Here is a 17,200-nt window from a genome sequence, read left to right as displayed (position 1 = left end):
CCAAGAGCGGTCAAGTGCAGCAGACCACTGCAGTAGACCAGTTCCTGGTTACTTCCTGCTTGTCCCAAGTGCTAGGAAAGCAGAAAAATCACAGAATTCTATCAGAGATTAAAAGCAACTGAGAGCTCATCGAGGTCAACCAACTCATTTTACAAATGGAGAAACTGAGGCCCAGTGAAGGGCCTGTCACTTTAACATTGAAAATTTGAGGAATCTCTTTATTGAATAAGTATTTTCCCCTCATGGGCTCCCAGAAGTTCTGGACCAATGGATGAAGGTACTAAAATAATGAGACCGTAGAACAGGAGAAAAATCCATAGCTTTGTAGCCATGTACCTCTCTCAGCTCCACACTAGGGGGGGAGCCCAGAGCTCTCATGGGGGCTCTTGCCTCCCACTACCCCCTGCACTGTCATGGAATGGTGAGAGGGGAGTGGAGACGACGGGTTCAGTGGAAACCCAGTCTCCAGCCCATCCTCTATACATGACATCCTCTTATCACTGTGTGCATTTATCAGATAAACGAGTGCAAAGCTTTGATCACGTGGACAGTCGGCAGGACTGCAAATACAGCACCCCTCCACGCACAGCCAACCTGTCATCGGAAGGGAGAGACCATTCCTCGCTCCTGCCACCAGGTACCGAGGGCGTGGGAGGACCGGAGGAAACGTTGCCGTATGTGGGGGCTTTCTTTTACTGAAAATTCCCTCTAGTCCTCCAGAAACGAACTTCTGTAACCGTGAACAAAATAACCCAGACGTTGACATAAAAGCCCCGAGGTAGAAGTGACCGATTAATTTTTGTTCCTTCTTTCCTCCTGGAGGTATTTATGTCACCGAGTGCATCGAGAGCCACAGAGAAGGACTCAGGCAAACTGGCCAATTACCTCTGATAATTGCACTATGTGCTCAGGATTGGCCCCCCTGGCATGCATGGTCTAATTTAACCCCTGCGAGGTGGAAATTACTATCATCTACGGAAAATATCCTCCGGATGAGGAAAGCAAAGCTCAGAGAAATGACTGCCCAAGGTCATATCCGAGGCACAGCTGAAATTCAAAGGGAGATCTACTCCCAATCTCATGCTCTCACCTTCCCTGCAGGACGCAAGGTTGGAGTCCCCAGACCGCATCAATCATCGGCCCCAGCCTCACACAGGCCACATGAGGGCTGCAGACCCCGGCTGGCTGGTGGGGCTGTCAGCTGTCCCCGGCACTCGCCCAGCTTTGGTGACTGCCAGCAGCCCGTTGGCTCACGCGCACACCCCACCCCCTGCCTGCCGGACCAGTGTAGACGATACAAGAGCGATACAAACCCAGGCACTATGCACGTCATCGTTTCGCAGGCTCCGCAGAAGCAATTTTGGCGAGCAAGCCCTGCCACCTGCCAGGGGCTAGAAGGGAAGCAGCCACAGGATGGCAGAGCGGCGGGGCCAGCCTGGCCCAGCTCACCTGGCTGAGCCCCCAGCCATGCCCGGTCAACCGGCATCCCGGGCCACCAACCTCTAGGGCTTGGTCATCCCCCAGGGGTCACACCGGGCTTGGCTGAGCCCATACCTCCTGTTGCCAACGAGCTGGGCATCTTCACAACCAGTTCGGGACTCAGTATCTGATCCCACTATCCCACAGACGCAGGGAGGTGATCAGATGATGGCCTCTGGGCAGACTCACCTGCTTGGAATTCCAGCTCAATTTTTCACTAGCTGTGTGGTCTTGGTAAAACTGCTTTCATGCTCCTATCATCAATTTACTCACCTACAGAATGAGGAAAATAGTAATCACACCTAATAAAAATGAGGCGACATGCGGGATTAGGTGAGATGATGTCTGGCACAGAGACCACATTATTAATTGTAATGCAATGAATATTACACTGGTATGAAAACTAATCAATACTATTATTAATAATTAAATCATTAATTATTAGATTACTTGGTCCTCCCTGAGCCGAACTTCTTAGCCGTAAAATATCTAAAGTTCCTTGCAATCTGCTATCCAGGGGCATATCCAGTATGCAGGTGGCAGTAGCCTCCCCCACAGGGCTCCCGCGGAGCACAAATGAAGCCATGAAAGCACGTGAAGCCCCCAGCACAGCCGGCTCATCACGGGCCTGCAAGACGCTGCTGTCAGCCCCCGAGGGGCAGCGTCACTGGCGGGGAAGAGTCTGTGATCTGAAAGTGTGGTCTTACTAACCGAATGGACATGGGTTACTTAACCTCTCTGTGTTTCTCCTTCTTCTTCATGAGGACGGTGGAAGTGCCCACCTCATAGGGTTGTTTAAAAACAGTGCAACAAATGGTACATGTTAGATAAATGTCATCTATTTCTGTTATTCCACAGGCTCCAACATCCATCCCCTCTCACCTCTTTCCATCACTACAACGGTTCTCACCCTGACCTCCAGGGACCAGCCCTCACCCACCCCCACCAGCTGCCCCTGCAACCAGGCTCTTCCAGCAGACCCCTGTCTTGTCCACATGCATACTTACGGCGGGTGCATGCATGGCCTTCTTTCTTCTTTCCTCTTGGCCATTGTAGATACTGTTGCAATGAACCTCTTTGTGCACGGGGTTTCATTTCCATCAAGTTATTTCCTTAGATAGTAAAATTATTGAAACTAAAAGTCAACATTTTTAAACTTTTTATACATCTTGCTACTACTTTTCAAAATGTGCTATGTCCATTCACACCATCGTTCTCACGACATGAGTGTGCCAACTTTACCACATCCTGACCAGCACTGGGAGTTATGATTTTCCCACTTATTTTACTTATTTAGGAGATCGCAAACAGTACCCTTGTGTAACTGTGCACTTCTTTGGTCACTGTATGAATCATTTCCCTCGTGAGTACTATTTGCTTACTCTGTTACCCTTGGGACTCAGTAGTTCAGTGTTTTTCCCCAGCTCCAACAAAGGACAGCTTGAATCTGAGCAGCCATGATTTGGTCAGAGGTGATGAAGAAAGCCCCAGTTGATCCACGGTATTTAGCTGGGCTTCTGCTATCAGCCCGGGCTCCAAGTGTGGTGGTCTGCGTCTCTAGGGCCAACTTCCCTGGCCTCAGATGTTTCTCTGGTTCTTGGAGCTGCCTGCAGTTTCTGCAACCAGAGCCCCTGCACCTACCGCATGGCAACCCGCCCTGAATTCACAGCTTCCATGTAGGTCAGAATCCAGAGACACGGACTGCACCTATCACCGAGGACCTGTGCTGCCGGTCAGCCCGGAACAGCGGGCTCTGGAGGGGAACTTCTGCCGCACGCTCAGGTAACCTAGGAATCCAGCCGGGGTTGGTGCCCACACCAGCACCTCCATGCAGGGGTGATAAACATGGACGGCTGAGCATCCAAGGATCTCAGGCTTGAGTCCTGGCTCCAACGTCCACAGGCTGGGTGACCAGGAAGCCTCTCTAACGTCACTCTCCCCACCTCTGAAATGAATGTAATACAAGTTATTACAGCACAGGGGTCTCAGGAGGAAAGGCGGTGTGGCCCAAACAAAGGGAAAATAAGGGCAGAGACCTGGGAGGTAGACAGTCGTGGGTTCAGATCCCAGCTCGCTATCTGTCCACTGCGAGTCTGAACCTCAGTTTCGACATCTGTAAAATGGAAAGGTGAGATTGTGAGACAGACTGAACGGCACAGCACGTACACAGTGTTTCGCGTCCTGCCTGGCTCCGAGGTGCGCGATAAGCACTACTTCCTTTTCCTGCTTCCTCAATGGAGGCACGTTCTGGGAGAGTGAATTCGTGACATTTTAAGTGTATACATTTTAAGTATCAAACACATCAAACAGGGACCCTGAGGGCTTGCTGGGGGCAGACGTTCCTCTCGAATATTCAGGGAGGATGCTTGCAGCTCACGGCTGCCCTTTGCCCATGACTAGGAAAGATTTAGGAGAAAAATTCAACTCAGGTCCTACCCGGGAGCAACTGCCCATCAAGGCACTTCAAATGTCCCTCCCAGCCGACAACGGATCCCCAATGCTTTGGGGTGCATAAAAAGCAATCAGAGAGATTGTTTAGGAGGGAAAAACATAAGCCTAGATCCCCAACAATTTTGACTCCACAGGGCTGGATCCTTGGATTCTGAATTTTTAACAAGCCTTCCCACCCCGGGGGAGGCGCTTTCAGCGCAGGTGGCCTTGAGCAATTGGTGAAGGTGGGAGTAGCACTGTTTCTCCCCGTCATCAGCAGACACATGGGGCCTGAGCTAAGGATAGGGACCCAGTGGTGACCGGGCAGACCCAGTCCTGCTCCTGAGGGCGTTCGGTCTCCACCAGTGATGGCGGAGAGGAGCTAGCTTGTTGAAAATGCTGATTCCTGAGGCGCACCCCAGCACGGCTGAACCAGTAACCCTGGAGGTGGGCCGGTGTCTGCATGTGCATAGAAAGTCCTCAAGTGCATTTTCTAAGCACTAAAGCTTGAGGAGCACCCCCCAGACTGTTCCACCAGCCCGGCCCTCCCAGAGCTTCTGGGGTACTGCTCGCTGGCAGCGGACAAGGGAGCAAGCGCCGTCCTTCCTGGGATGTGTCAGGACAGGGCAGCAGTGAGAGCCCAGCCCAGGCCAGGGTCGGGAGGGCCGCCAAGAGGAAGGGATGCTTACGCCGAGCCTTAGCTGGGATGGGCATTATCAGGGACAGGTTGAGGGCAGAGAGGAGTCTCTTGATGGGCCAGTGGGAACAGAGGCGACAGAAAAAGAGACAAAAGAAATTCGAGAGTCCCGAGCATCATCTACATGGATGTAAGTGGACAGAGCTACACGGGAGTAAAGAAAACAGCTGTCCAGTTCTTTCTTTCTTTCTTTTTTTTTTTAAGATTTTATTTATTTGACAGAGAGAGACACAGCGAGAGAGGGAACACAAGCAGGGGGAGTGGGAGAGGGAGAAGCAGACTCCCCACTGAGCATGGAGCCCAATGTGGGGCTCGATCCCAGGACCCTGGGATCATGACCTGAGCCGAAGGCAGATGCTTAATGACTGAGCCACCCAGGCGCCCCAACAGCTGTCCAGATCCTACCTCTTTGAAAGCCCAAACTCTGCTTCAATGACGGATGTGGGAGAAATAGATTCTTTGCAATTGTCCAAATGTTTTCAGAAAAGGTACAATAATCTCCTGGTGACATTTATCATTTATTTGGTTAACTTGTGCCGAATATCTATTTCTCAGGCTCTTTTACACGGAGAATCTCATGTAATCCTGGAAGGCATAAACAGTGGTCCCCATTTTAGGAATGGGGAAGTGGAGGCTCAGGTGTACAACAGATGTTCAGTTTGTGACCACAGTGTGGTTGTTACGGGCATGAAGTCTGGAGCGGTTGGCTGGATTCATATCCTGGCTTCACTATTTACCAGTGACTATGAACAGGTCACTTACCTCTCTGTGCCTCAGTTTCCTCATTTTTAGGGGGGGATAATAGTAGCAGCTACCACCTAGATTGTGAGTGAAGACGATCAAGTTGATGTATGTAAATGGCTTCGCAGAGTGCAAGGTAGGTGCTAAGTCCGTGTCAGTGTGAGCTCCCGTGACTAGCAGTATCAGGGAGTCCTAGAAAAACCCTGGGCACGAGCTGCTTGTTGCTTCCACTCTGCAGATAAAGAGACTGGAGAGGTGACATATTGGCCTAAGGTCACACACCTGGCAGGTGGTAAGGCCAGGCGCACCTGACCTCGAAGCCCGCATCTCCTCTCCTTATGCTCCAGCACGGGGTCACTCCATCAGATGGCCATTCAGGAGAGGTCGTCTGTGCAGGGATAGGAGCCAGGACCTCACACTGCGCCTCCCCAGAGGTGTGACCCTGGCACACTAACCGCTCCGACTGCAGTGTCCCCACTTGTCAGATGTGTTACGATATGACTTCCCCGTGGGAGCGTTGCAGGAGGACTTACTGCTTACAGCAGTGTTGGCACCCAGGAAGCACTAAGTGAGAGCCACTGCCGGTCCCCTGGCTCGATCTGAAACCCCATCGCCGGATGTGTCACAGGATGTCTGGAAATTCGGAAAGTAACATGTTGAAGGTGCCATGCACTAAGGAACAGTAACAGAGGGTTCGGGACCGCACCCCATCATGAAACACACATACAGCCAAATATGTGAATAAGCAGACTGCCTCCCTGAAGGTCAGGTCCCGCCCCCTAAGGTAGGGGTCAGTAAACTCCTTAGAAAAGGGCCAGGCAGCAACTATTCCAGGCTTTAGTCGCCCAGGGTCTGTGTCACCCATGGTCAAGGTTGCCAACCCATGGCTTATTTTGTTACAAAAGCACTTTCCATTTCCTCTTTCCGGGTCCACTTTGAGGAGCTGGGAACTCATGGGCAGGACTGTGGCCTGGTCCCGTCATTGTCATCCTCATCGTTCCCTCCGACCACAAGCTCTGACAAGCTCTTCTCTGGGTTTATGATTGGCAGAAGCCCAGAAAACAAATGTATTTTCAACACTACCCACAGTTCATTTGACAAACCAAATCTTTCCCAAATACATGGTTTTGAAGGGAGAGGAATGATAACAGGTGCCACAGGGAACGTTACCCTGCCAGCCCAGGGCAGAGCAGCACGGGGACGGGCAGCCGGGTTGCGAGGAAATGTACAATTTCCACCATGTCTTCAAAGACATTGGAAAATAGCTGTGCACTTCTGTGGTACCTCCCGAGGGTTCTGGGGCTTCAGCAGCTATCCCAGTGATTTATATTTTAAGGAAAATTGACTGATATACCAGCTCTGCCCTGTAAGCCCCAGAAAAAAATCCATTGACACGCGCATTGTTGTCAAGAATTTTTTGGCGGTAACGTGTAACGTATTGTGAAATGTGCACCGTGTACGTGCCGATATTTCATGATCGCGTGGCTCCGTACCATCTCAGTCTCTTCCCGCACTGAACAAACGGTCATTTCATTTCTCGGGAGGACTATGGGAGTGATGCCTGCAAAGCTCGGTGAGATTCACAAAGGGTGAGCACTGCCTGGGAGGAAACCAAGGCTTACACGGGGGAGGTGGCCAGGCTGAATTCAGTCCCTGGAACAAAGGAGAGGCTTTGGAAAAAAACAACCACAAAGCAGGGTGTGTGTGTGTGTGTGTGTGTGTGTGTGTGTGTGTGTGCGTGCGCGTGTGGCCTTTCCCGCATGGGCATTCAGCCTGTTAGAGATGTACGGAGCTGTTATCAGATCCTGTTAGTAAATCAAAAGAAAAGCCTTGTTAGATCAGATAAACATGGACTTGAACTCAGCTCCACTCCTACAAACTGTGTGACCTCGGGCCTCAGTTTCCACATCAATGCAACACCAGTAATACTCTTTCTCTTCAGGTTGTTGAGAAGATTGTATGGCCCATGGCTTGTGGAAGTTTCTAGCATGGGCCCTAGCTCATTTTACCTCATTTCGTTTCAAAATGTCCATTGGTACCTACGGCGTGCCCAGCGTTCAGTCAGACCCAGGGCCTCAGGGATGAGCCGCACAGAAATGGTCCCCGACTTTCCGAAATTCGCAACTCCATGGAAGAGCGAGGGTGAGACACACGCAGGTAGAAAAACCTAATCTCAAATGGTGAGAAGTCCACAGAAGGCTTTCAAAAGCAGAGTAAAATGAGGGAAAGTCGCTGTGGCTGAGAGAGGAGCCAATTCAGGCCAGGTGCTCAGGGAAGCCTCTCCAGAGAAGTGGAAGTTCTCCTCAGACCTGAAGGGTCAACAGAAACTAAACCTGGAAGGTGATGACAAACACCTTCAAGGGAACAGCAGATGCCTATGTCATGGGGCAGGAAGCCGCTGGAATGTTCCAGACCCTGAAAAAGGCTTTGTAGCTGCAGAGCTTTATCCAAAGGCGTGAACACCTTGTTTCCACTCTTTATCCTATGGTCAGTGCTCAGTGAACATTATTTTTCTTTCCTCCTTGTGTAACACTGAACAACTCTCCACTGTAACCTCTGAATCATTTATGCCCGTTTCCATTAAAATCAAGGGCAACCGCTTCATAAAGTCCCAGGATGAACTCAGTATCAGCTCAGCTGTCCTACATGCGGCTAAGTGTGTGCTAAGGAGGCTCGGGCCATGGGCTCCTCCATATCACTTCCTGCTCCCCTCCTTCCCCCAGCAGAACAGGAGGCTCCTCTCCTCCCCTGGGAGGCCATTTTTCTCCTCTACTTCCACCGCCCTCCCTTTATGTATGTGGAAACATACATAAGTACCAACCTATCCCATAACACCCAACTCCGGGGCCCCCTCCTCTTTCCACCTTCCCTGCCTGTCCGCTGTTTCTTCCCCCTCCACCTGGAAAATTCTTACCCTTCATGTTTCAGCTCCAGGGTCACCTCAAGAGGGTTCCTTGACCATCCCAGTTGTTATGGGCCACATGTTTGTGTCCCCCCCATTGTGATGGTCTTAGAAGGTGGGACCTTTGGGGGATGATTCGGTGGTGTGGATGGAGTCCTCCATGATGGGATTAGCTGGTGCTTCCTTTCTCTCCCTCTCTCCCCTCCTGCTGTGTGAGGACATGGCCAGAGGGCTCTCACCAGAACCCAACCACGCAGGCACCCTGATCTCTCTAAAAGTGCGGCATCATTTCCCTGGTAGACAGTGTCAGAACTGAGTTGGGTTTGGAGGACACCCAGCTGGTGTCCGAGACATGCTTGGTGGTATTCGAACAATGGTCATCTCTCTCAGGAGAGAGAGAGAGGGTTCTGTCTGACTCCTGTCCGGAATGATGTAAGAAACACAACAGTCCCTCCCCGGAAACGTTGGGTGCCTCTGACTGAAAGCATTGTCTAAGAGAATGATATTCAGGAGCTGGACTTCCTTTTGCTTCCCGTTCCGCCACCATCACCCTTGCTCGGGGCCCTGTTGAAATCATCTCAGCAGATAGAGGTCTTTGGCTGATTTCCTGGAGTTTTTAATAAAGGACTTTCTTTGCCGGAGGCAGAGTTCAAGCCTGATCATTCCCCAAAACATGGCCTGGGAAGGACTAGCCTCAAGGAAACTTTATGCCAAATCTCGAGCACCCCCAAAATTCTCCTTGCGTTCCCGTAGGGTATCTTATCCCTAAAGCTTTTTCTTACATATTCAAGAAGATTCTACTGGACACCTTTCCATCAAGGAAGCTTTCTTCATTTGATTCTGTGGCTCTCCTTGGCTAGACCACAGGAACATGTGGAAGAATTTTTCTTCTTTAGATCTTCCCTCCCTCAAGTTCCCCACACATATAATGAGGAACGCCAGCTCCCCACAACCATCATTTCATCACTAGTATTTACTGAGCCACTCCTGTGGGCCAGGCCCCTGGGAGAAGAATTCTGCTGTTGGGTTAGGTGAGCAGGAAGACAGCTGTAAAAAAGAATAGGGAAAAGTAATAAAATTCTGGAAGATTTTTACACGCAGATTTATATCCGAAGGTCTCAACTCCCACCCTACTTTAAAGAATCTGCATTTGAGAATTGTGGGCAATACATTATGGCATAGTCGATGCTGCTAGATGTCACAGAATCCGCGTTAATACGCCCGTTGTGGGTGGAACTATGTCCCCCAAAAAAGACACGCTGAAGTCCCAACCCCCAGGACCTCAGAATGTGACCTTATTTGTAAATAGGGTCATTGCTGATGTAATTAGTTAAGCTAAGATGAAGTCCTATGCAGTAAGTGGACCCTTAATCCAGTACAACTCTTGTCCTTATTAAAAGGGGAAATTTGGACACAGACAGCCACACGGGGAGAACGTCTTGTAGGAGGTAAGCACGGATTGACATGCTCCCTCTACAAGCCAAGGCACACCACAGATTGTCAGTAAACCACCACAAGCCAGGAGACACGCATGGAGCAGACCCTCCGTCACGGCCTCTGCGGGCACCAACGTGCCAACGCCCTGATCTCGGACTTCCAGCCCCCACATGGTGAGACAGTCCATTCCTGCTGCGTACGCCAACCGGTCTGTGATGCTTTGTTAGGGCGGCTGTGGGAAATTATACAACGCCCTCACTCACAGGAAGTCCGTTGTTGCCTTCAAAAAACGTATGTTTGAAGTTAGAATAACCCGGTTACGATACGTCTCATTTTAGAATCTCTTGCTTTAACCTGAGTTTTTCCTATTATCCATTCAACTATAAGACCCAGTGACACTGGACAAAGCAGCTCTTATTCCGTTTCTCTGAATGTAAGTTAGAAAAGTTTACAAACAGTATGATTTTGCAGATATTATTACATAAGGCAGGGCTAAGCAAAAATAGGAATTGTGCAAAGTCTATTTAAAGAAAATAATTTGGGGGGCACCTGGGTGGCTCATTCAGTTGAGCATCTGACTCTTGATTTTGGCTCAGGTCATGATCTCGGGACCATGAGACCGAGCCCCATGTTGGGCTCGCGCTGGGCATGGATCCTGCCTGACATTCTCTCTCCCTCTGCCCCCCCTACTGTGCTTTCTTGCTCTCTCTCTAAAAACATAAAAATAAAAAATAATTTAAAAAAGAAAATTATTTTGTGCATCATAGGATGCATGGCTCTTGGAAATAGCATAAATTGTCGAGGTGTTATATAAACTCCCCCAGTGTGGGGAAACACTCGTGAGGAGGGGCCGCACTTGGACATGTGGCTCTGGAAACCGGAGCAGGGCCCATCATTGACCTGAGCCTCTATTACCTCATCTGAGAAAGGGACAGAATGCTGCTTCATCTGCTGGCTGCGAGAATTACACGACGTGACATATGCCAACGTGCCCTGAAAGCCGTACCGAACTGTGCAAAGTTGTGTCGGCCGGCAGGACCCACCACCACCACTACCCTCTCCGCGCCCGTAAACCCTGCCCAGATAAAGGAACTGCGACAGGCAGAGAATCACACAGTGTTTTCTCCCTCCAGGAGCTTTGTCAAAGGCTTGGACTTCCCTCTTATTCATTAGATATTCAGGTGATCACGGCAATACTTAACTTCTCTGTATGTGTGAAATTTTTCATATTACAAAATGGCAGGGAAAAGAAAGGTAAATTGTTCAGGTACCCATCATGCTTCACCTGCCAACACCAGGAGACCTCAAAATATCCGCCAGAGCCCTTTCCAAGCAACCCTGCCCCTGGTTAGGCCGCTGGAACAGGCTGGGTTTCCTATTCAGAACGTCGTCTTTGTTTCCACGCCCCATTGACAAGAGTTGTGGGCCCATTGTGCGTCATGTGTCCGCGAGAAAAACATGTCTGTCCCTTCTTCTACCCTTCTCTGCTTTCCAGCCATGACAGTCATGAAGAATACCAACAAGCTACTGCGGAATTCACTTCTCCTCCCCCTCGGTCATTTGGCACGGATGAAAGGGCATCTACATCAAGCTCCCCAAGCGGACCCTGCTGGGCAGTTTACCAATTAGATCCAAGGAGCCAATGAGAAAAAGTTCTCTCTTCGTCCAAAGGAGCTTAGGCGACCCCTTTCTTTTTCCTGCTGGACATTAACGAAGACACAACCCCAGGCGCTTGTGGCCACCATCATGGTACCAACCCTAGAAGAAAGCCTGCCTGAGACTAGATTGTCTGCAAGGAATGGGGGACAGAAATGAAGCACCTCGAGTGCCCACTGAGTCCTGGGTCTCACCACAAGAAGACTACTTGCTCCTGGACTGTTTAGTGAAATGACTCAGTAACTATTCTGAGCCAGTTTCATTTGGATTTTCTGCTCTTGGCCACATGAACAGTTCAGATCCGGACAGCAGGGTGTGACTCGGTCGGTGCCATTCCAGAAAGCGACTGCGGCCATTGTGCTCACATTCAAAAGATATATAAGCAGTCCTTATATGTCCCTGTCCCCAACCCGCTCCGCCCACCAGCCTCCCCTAGCAGGCACTTCTACAGAGACTTCCTGCCAACTTTCAAAGCACTTTTTATTCAAAGGTGCTCTCCTCTCATTTGGAAGTTATATCAGAGACTTTGGAGGTGTCCCTGACTTGTTCAAACCCACCGGGATAATGAGCTAGTTCTCGGTGGGTGATCTTCCAGTCCCACGTGTTGCCTCAGATCCCCACCTCATCTTCCCTTTTCCTCCCCTGCTCTCCCACCGAGGGGTTGCTTTCAGGTGCTGGAAAGCAGTCTGAACTTGGAGTCAGACAGATCGCTAAACCTTAAGCAAGTTACTTCACTTCCAAGCCTCAGTATCCTATTCAATAAAATGGGAATAAGATAGTCACCTCAAAAAGTGGAATGAGGATTATGCACGAGTAAGTATGAGACCACACCTAGCTCTGAGCCCGTGTGCCTGATCCTGGCTTCGTTTTCTTTCTCTCACATAGCAATTGGCTTTCTCTGAGATCTTAAACGCCCTCAAAGTCTTCTGAGGTCACCCTTTCTGTAACATAACTGCCAAGCAAAGTAACCCATGTCCCCATCCTATTGGACGGCAGGAAAGCCAGCCTCCTCCCAGACATTTCTGAGGGCTCCCTGGGCACGATTGTCCCTTAATCTCACCTAGAACTCTACGTTGCCGCTTCTCCCCTCCGCCCCGGGCCTACGGTTGCTCCTTCTCCCCGGGGAAGAGAAACCAGCCCCTCCTTCCATATGCTGGGGGCAGCACAGAGCAGAGAGCCGAGTCCTTCAGAATCTACTGGCGTTTACTCAACACTGTAGTCTATTTACAGGCAAATTCCAGAGCCAAACAAGAGAATTGATATCTGAGATGACTTTATTAGCACAAAGACATAAAACGGTATACGGTTAAAAAGTGAAGCTTCTTCGTGTTCCAATTCCCAAAAAGGAACCATTTCTTTTAGTTCCTTATGTATCTTTCCAGAGATAGTCTATGGATTTGCAAGGATATATTTTTTCTCCCGAAAGTGAACACTGAAGTTTCAGTATGATAAAGGAGGGCCCTGAAGCCCAGCCATTCAAGAGCGCAGCCACAGCCGCCTGTGGTCTAGCCCGATGTCTTTTCCGGCTCAGACCCAAGCCCTCTCTCCTGCTCCCCCTTCACCAAGCCACTTGGCTCCTGACGGCCTGGCCTCAGCTCTCGGGTCTGCTCCCCAAGCCAGGTAACATCCGCCACTGCTTCTTTATCCCCAGGGCAGCTTCGTGTCCCCGGCAAACCCCAAAAGCCCATGAGGATGCCCCACCACCACCGGAGGTCAGCTCTGCTCCCGGTGAATCCTGCCCGCATCCCTCAAGCAAACGGTACAGATGCAGCAGCTGGTGGAAGAGCTGTGATGGATTTGTCCCCCCTGAACGGCGGTCTTCTGCCAGACAAGCTGGTTTCAGCACGCGCTGCGTGGCTATTTCTCCCGTCTCCCCAGTTTTCTATCAGAAGGCAAGGAGCTCTGTCCGTGAACATAACTAGTCCCACTTTGCAGATGAGGGAATGAGGCTCTGAGCAGCTGACCGACCTACCTGATCCCAGAACTGGCCTCTCTGACTCCTGCCCTGTGACCGATCCAAGGACAGCCCTGCCTTTCCAGCCCCCAGAACTGACTCCACCAGATAATCAAAATGCTTTCTTAAGCCCCAGCTAGCTACAAAGCTTGCAGGTTGGCTTTAGAGTGCAGAGAAGAAAAGAAGCAGAGCTGATGTCGTAGGGAGGGGCACTGGGGTGCCCTGAGCTTGCAGCCATGGAAAGCAGGGATCCAAGGGCAGCCAAAGGTTAACCAGGGCCCTGCAGCAGGCAAGGGGCAGAGGTGCAGGCACAGCTCATCAGCGTTTTCACTGCCGGGTCCCAGCCCACCTCTCATTCTCCTCTCCTGCTGCCCACATCCCTCCCTCTTTATTCCCAGCAGTGCTGCTCTTTCGGCTGGGGGACCCCTACACACCACTCTGCAAACCAGGGCCACCCATGGTGGATGGTTCTGTGCAGAATCACTTCCCTCTCTTCCACCTGGTACCATCCCTCTTGAACGTCAAATTTACAAAACTCAGCTGAAGTCACCTTGTCTACGACCCTCTATCCCTCCCCCTGGGGCTTGCCACCCAGCTGGGTCAGGAAGTCAGGATGTCCTGTAGGGAGGAGGGGATCTCCTATTGCTAGCCTACCAGGAAGGCTGGCACAATGGAAGCAAGTTTTAGTTCAAGTCTAATATATGCAAATTGTAATCTGATCTCATCATCTCCCGGTTTGTAGAGCATGACAAGAGGGAGAGAACAATTATAATTATAATTAATTATGAGGGAAATTGGAGACATTTTTGAATATGAAGTTCTACTAATATTCTGAGGGAAGCTTTTCTGAGATTCATCACAGTTAAATGCAAGAGGCACCCCAGACATTGTGGAGGGTAAATTCCCTTCTTGTTTTTATTATTGCCAACAATACCTTGTGCTTGCAAGTACCCAAATTTGTAACCCAAATTTCCTTAAGCTGTACCAGCTTGTGAGTGTCAATGAGTCGGTAAGAAGGGTAATGACACCACTTGCCCTGGCTCATGGCCACCGTGGCTGGCGCACCCTGAGTCGTTCCAGAAGGCCCTAGAGGACCCTCCTGTGTGTTCACGTTCCAGCTCTGTTCCCACCACTCTGCAACCTCTGCTCTTCTACCTGGCTCCCCACTTCCACACGACGGAAGTCTTCAGTTCATGTCTGCAAGGTACCATGTGTTCCGCGGGCTGCCAGTCTCCATGCCGCTCTCCTGGACACAGAAATCCCTCCACCGCCAGCCCTGTGGGGCTCCCTGGTTCCCTAGCACGTACCCGCCATAGAGGCTGTTGGTTGGACCCAGCAGTTCCCAGGACAGCTGCTCGATCTCTCTGCCGGCCCCCTGGGTGTCATTGTCCTCCCTCCTTCTGCCTCTCTGGGGAAGCAGCTGCCCAGATGAACCGCAGCAGAAATAGTGGGTGTCACCTCGGCTCTTCTAGACGCTGCCCTGCGCCCAAGCCAGCTTCTGGCTCTGTCACTCTCACTCTCCGGGGTATTCCATTGTTCTGGGGGACAGAGGCCCTCCTCAAGGGCCAGAGCAGTTTGCTGCCCAGGAGATATACCCCAAACTCACCCTGGGTCAAGCACCGTATGAATGCACAGCGAAGTGGGATGGAAGAACGGCGCCCTTTTCCCCCTAGTGCGCCTGCATTCTCTTGCTGGAATCCGGATGTGCCTCCAGGCGGCTGGGCCCGGGCCATGGGGAATAGTACAGTTGACTCGACAGCCTCACTACCTTCTGACGGCTGGGGCCACCCCCGCTGTCTTCCTCCATTGGGGTCAGTTCTTTGCAACTCCCCCAGCCTCTTGACAAATGCGTTGCAATCGGGCGGGCCCCACCTTTTCACCTGAGCATCCACAGGGTGAACAGGACGCCCACCGAGTTCTCATCAGGATAATCCTATCAAACATGACCATTAATAATGTCTCACTAATCGAGCACCTGCTCCATGCCGCTCAGCCCTGGGAGTCACAGCTGCACACACGTCTCGCAAACAAGACTCAAGAAGCAATACAGGCAAGCAGAGCCTTGCAGCTCGCGAAGCGGAGCTGGGCTGCCCCGAACTGGCCTCCCTGCCCAAGCTCCGCGACAGCCAGAAGAGAGTCTCCCCACAGTCCCCCAAACCATACTGTTTACAGAAGGCTGTAGCCACACCAGGAGATGATTTTTGCTTTTCCTACCTGTGCTTTGGCTTCTTCCCTACTTCTTGAATCCGAGGGAATTCTGGGAGAATAATGACAAGTTTTAGGAACTAGATGGATCAAGGAGTATTTGAAAGTAAAATGGAATTGGGCCTGAAAGCCCAAGTTCTTCTCTAGTCTGTGAGGCATAAAATTTGCAAAGAGGCCTGCAGAGGAGTTAGCATTGCAAATGCACTTTCCTGTTGGGATCTGAGGCCAGCCTCTGCTTTGGGATGGTACTAGGTACCTGTTATCAGTTCACAGTGGGACTGGAATATTGATTTTCCATTATTCCAGGATACCAGCCCTCCACAGGGGCTTTGCATTCAGCAGTCCAGCAAGTTTTCTGAACAACGCCCATCTGGGCCAGCCTCGTGCTGAGCACTTGTGTTAGAGAAACGAACCAGCCACAACTCTACTCTTGAAGATCTCGTAATCACAGACACAGAGCCCAACCACAGTAGAAATAACAGCAGGTGCTGCTCCCTGAAAGTTTCCAGATTTCAGCTACAGTGTCTGAATTTTATATGCATGATCTCATCTGACTTTCACATCCTTGCAAGAAGGTTCTAGGACATTTCAGTTTATGGATAGGAAACTGAGAGACGTGTGATAACTTGCCCAAAGTCACACAGTCAACAGGTGGGGAATCTGGAATCCTAACCCAAGTACATCTGACCTCAAAATCCATGCCGGCAACCGCTACTCGTTCCTAACCACAGAGCCGTGTGCCAAGTGCCGCACCAGAGGGGTGTACCGGGTCTAGGGAGGCCCGGCAGACAAGAGGAAGTAAGTCACCGGGAGCTGAGAAACAGAAGTAGAAGGAAGGAGGGACCATCAGGAAGAGCTTTCTAGAGGTAGTTGCATTTGAGCTCAATTTCATAGAATCCTGGTGAGCTTTCCGGGTGGACAAGGGGTCAGGCTAGAGTTCATTCCAGGCACTGGGAGCAGGATGAGGATAGAGCTTCGAATACACGGCATATTGGAGGGGAAGCGAGCAGCTCTCCGTGACTGGAATGCAGGTGACTGAAGAGGGGTATCTGCTACAGGCCCGGCTGGCAGAGAAGGCTGGAGCAGAAGGGCCTTGAATGCTGTGAGGACAGGGCTGGACTTGGTCCCGGGAGGACTGGGGAGCCATTGAATGATGTCAAACACACGAGTGATCTGATGGGGGTTTGTTTCACTCTGGGGCGTGTAGAGAACGGATTGATAAAGGTCTGGGGAGGGTAAGGGTGAGGAGAAGTGACACAAGAAGCTCACGGGCATCCCTGTCTTGGTTGAAATATGACCAGGTCAGAAAGACCCAAATAGCCTCCCCACAGAGAAATAATTTAGACGGTCTACGAAAATGATTCCTAACAAAGGCCAGCTTTATTTTTCTGAAGCCTGTATTCACGGCTCAGGAGTGATCATGGTCCAGACAGAAATGAAGGCACTGTAGCAATCCCACAGCACAGCGGGGCTTAGCCTGCTGCAGACATGGGGAAGGGGGGACCTTGCTGGCTCTGGGGAGCCCTGATAACAACACACACCTGTTAGAGGCCTGGGGATACAGGAAATCTAAGCCCATCAGAGATCCAAGGTCTGGAGAGCATTTTCCTTGCTCGCTTTTCGAAAACTGAGATTATGGCTCTGGGCTCCAAAGGCTGCCAGGACGGTCTGTCTGTTGTATTTTTTGTGGTAAAATGGT

This window comes from Ursus maritimus, unplaced genomic scaffold (genome assembly GCF_017311325.1).
Source record: "Ursus maritimus isolate PB19 unplaced genomic scaffold, ASM1731132v1 scaffold_15, whole genome shotgun sequence".
NCBI classification, from domain to species: Eukaryota; Metazoa; Chordata; class Mammalia; order Carnivora; family Ursidae; genus Ursus; species Ursus maritimus.
This window is presented reverse-complemented; position numbering follows the sequence as displayed.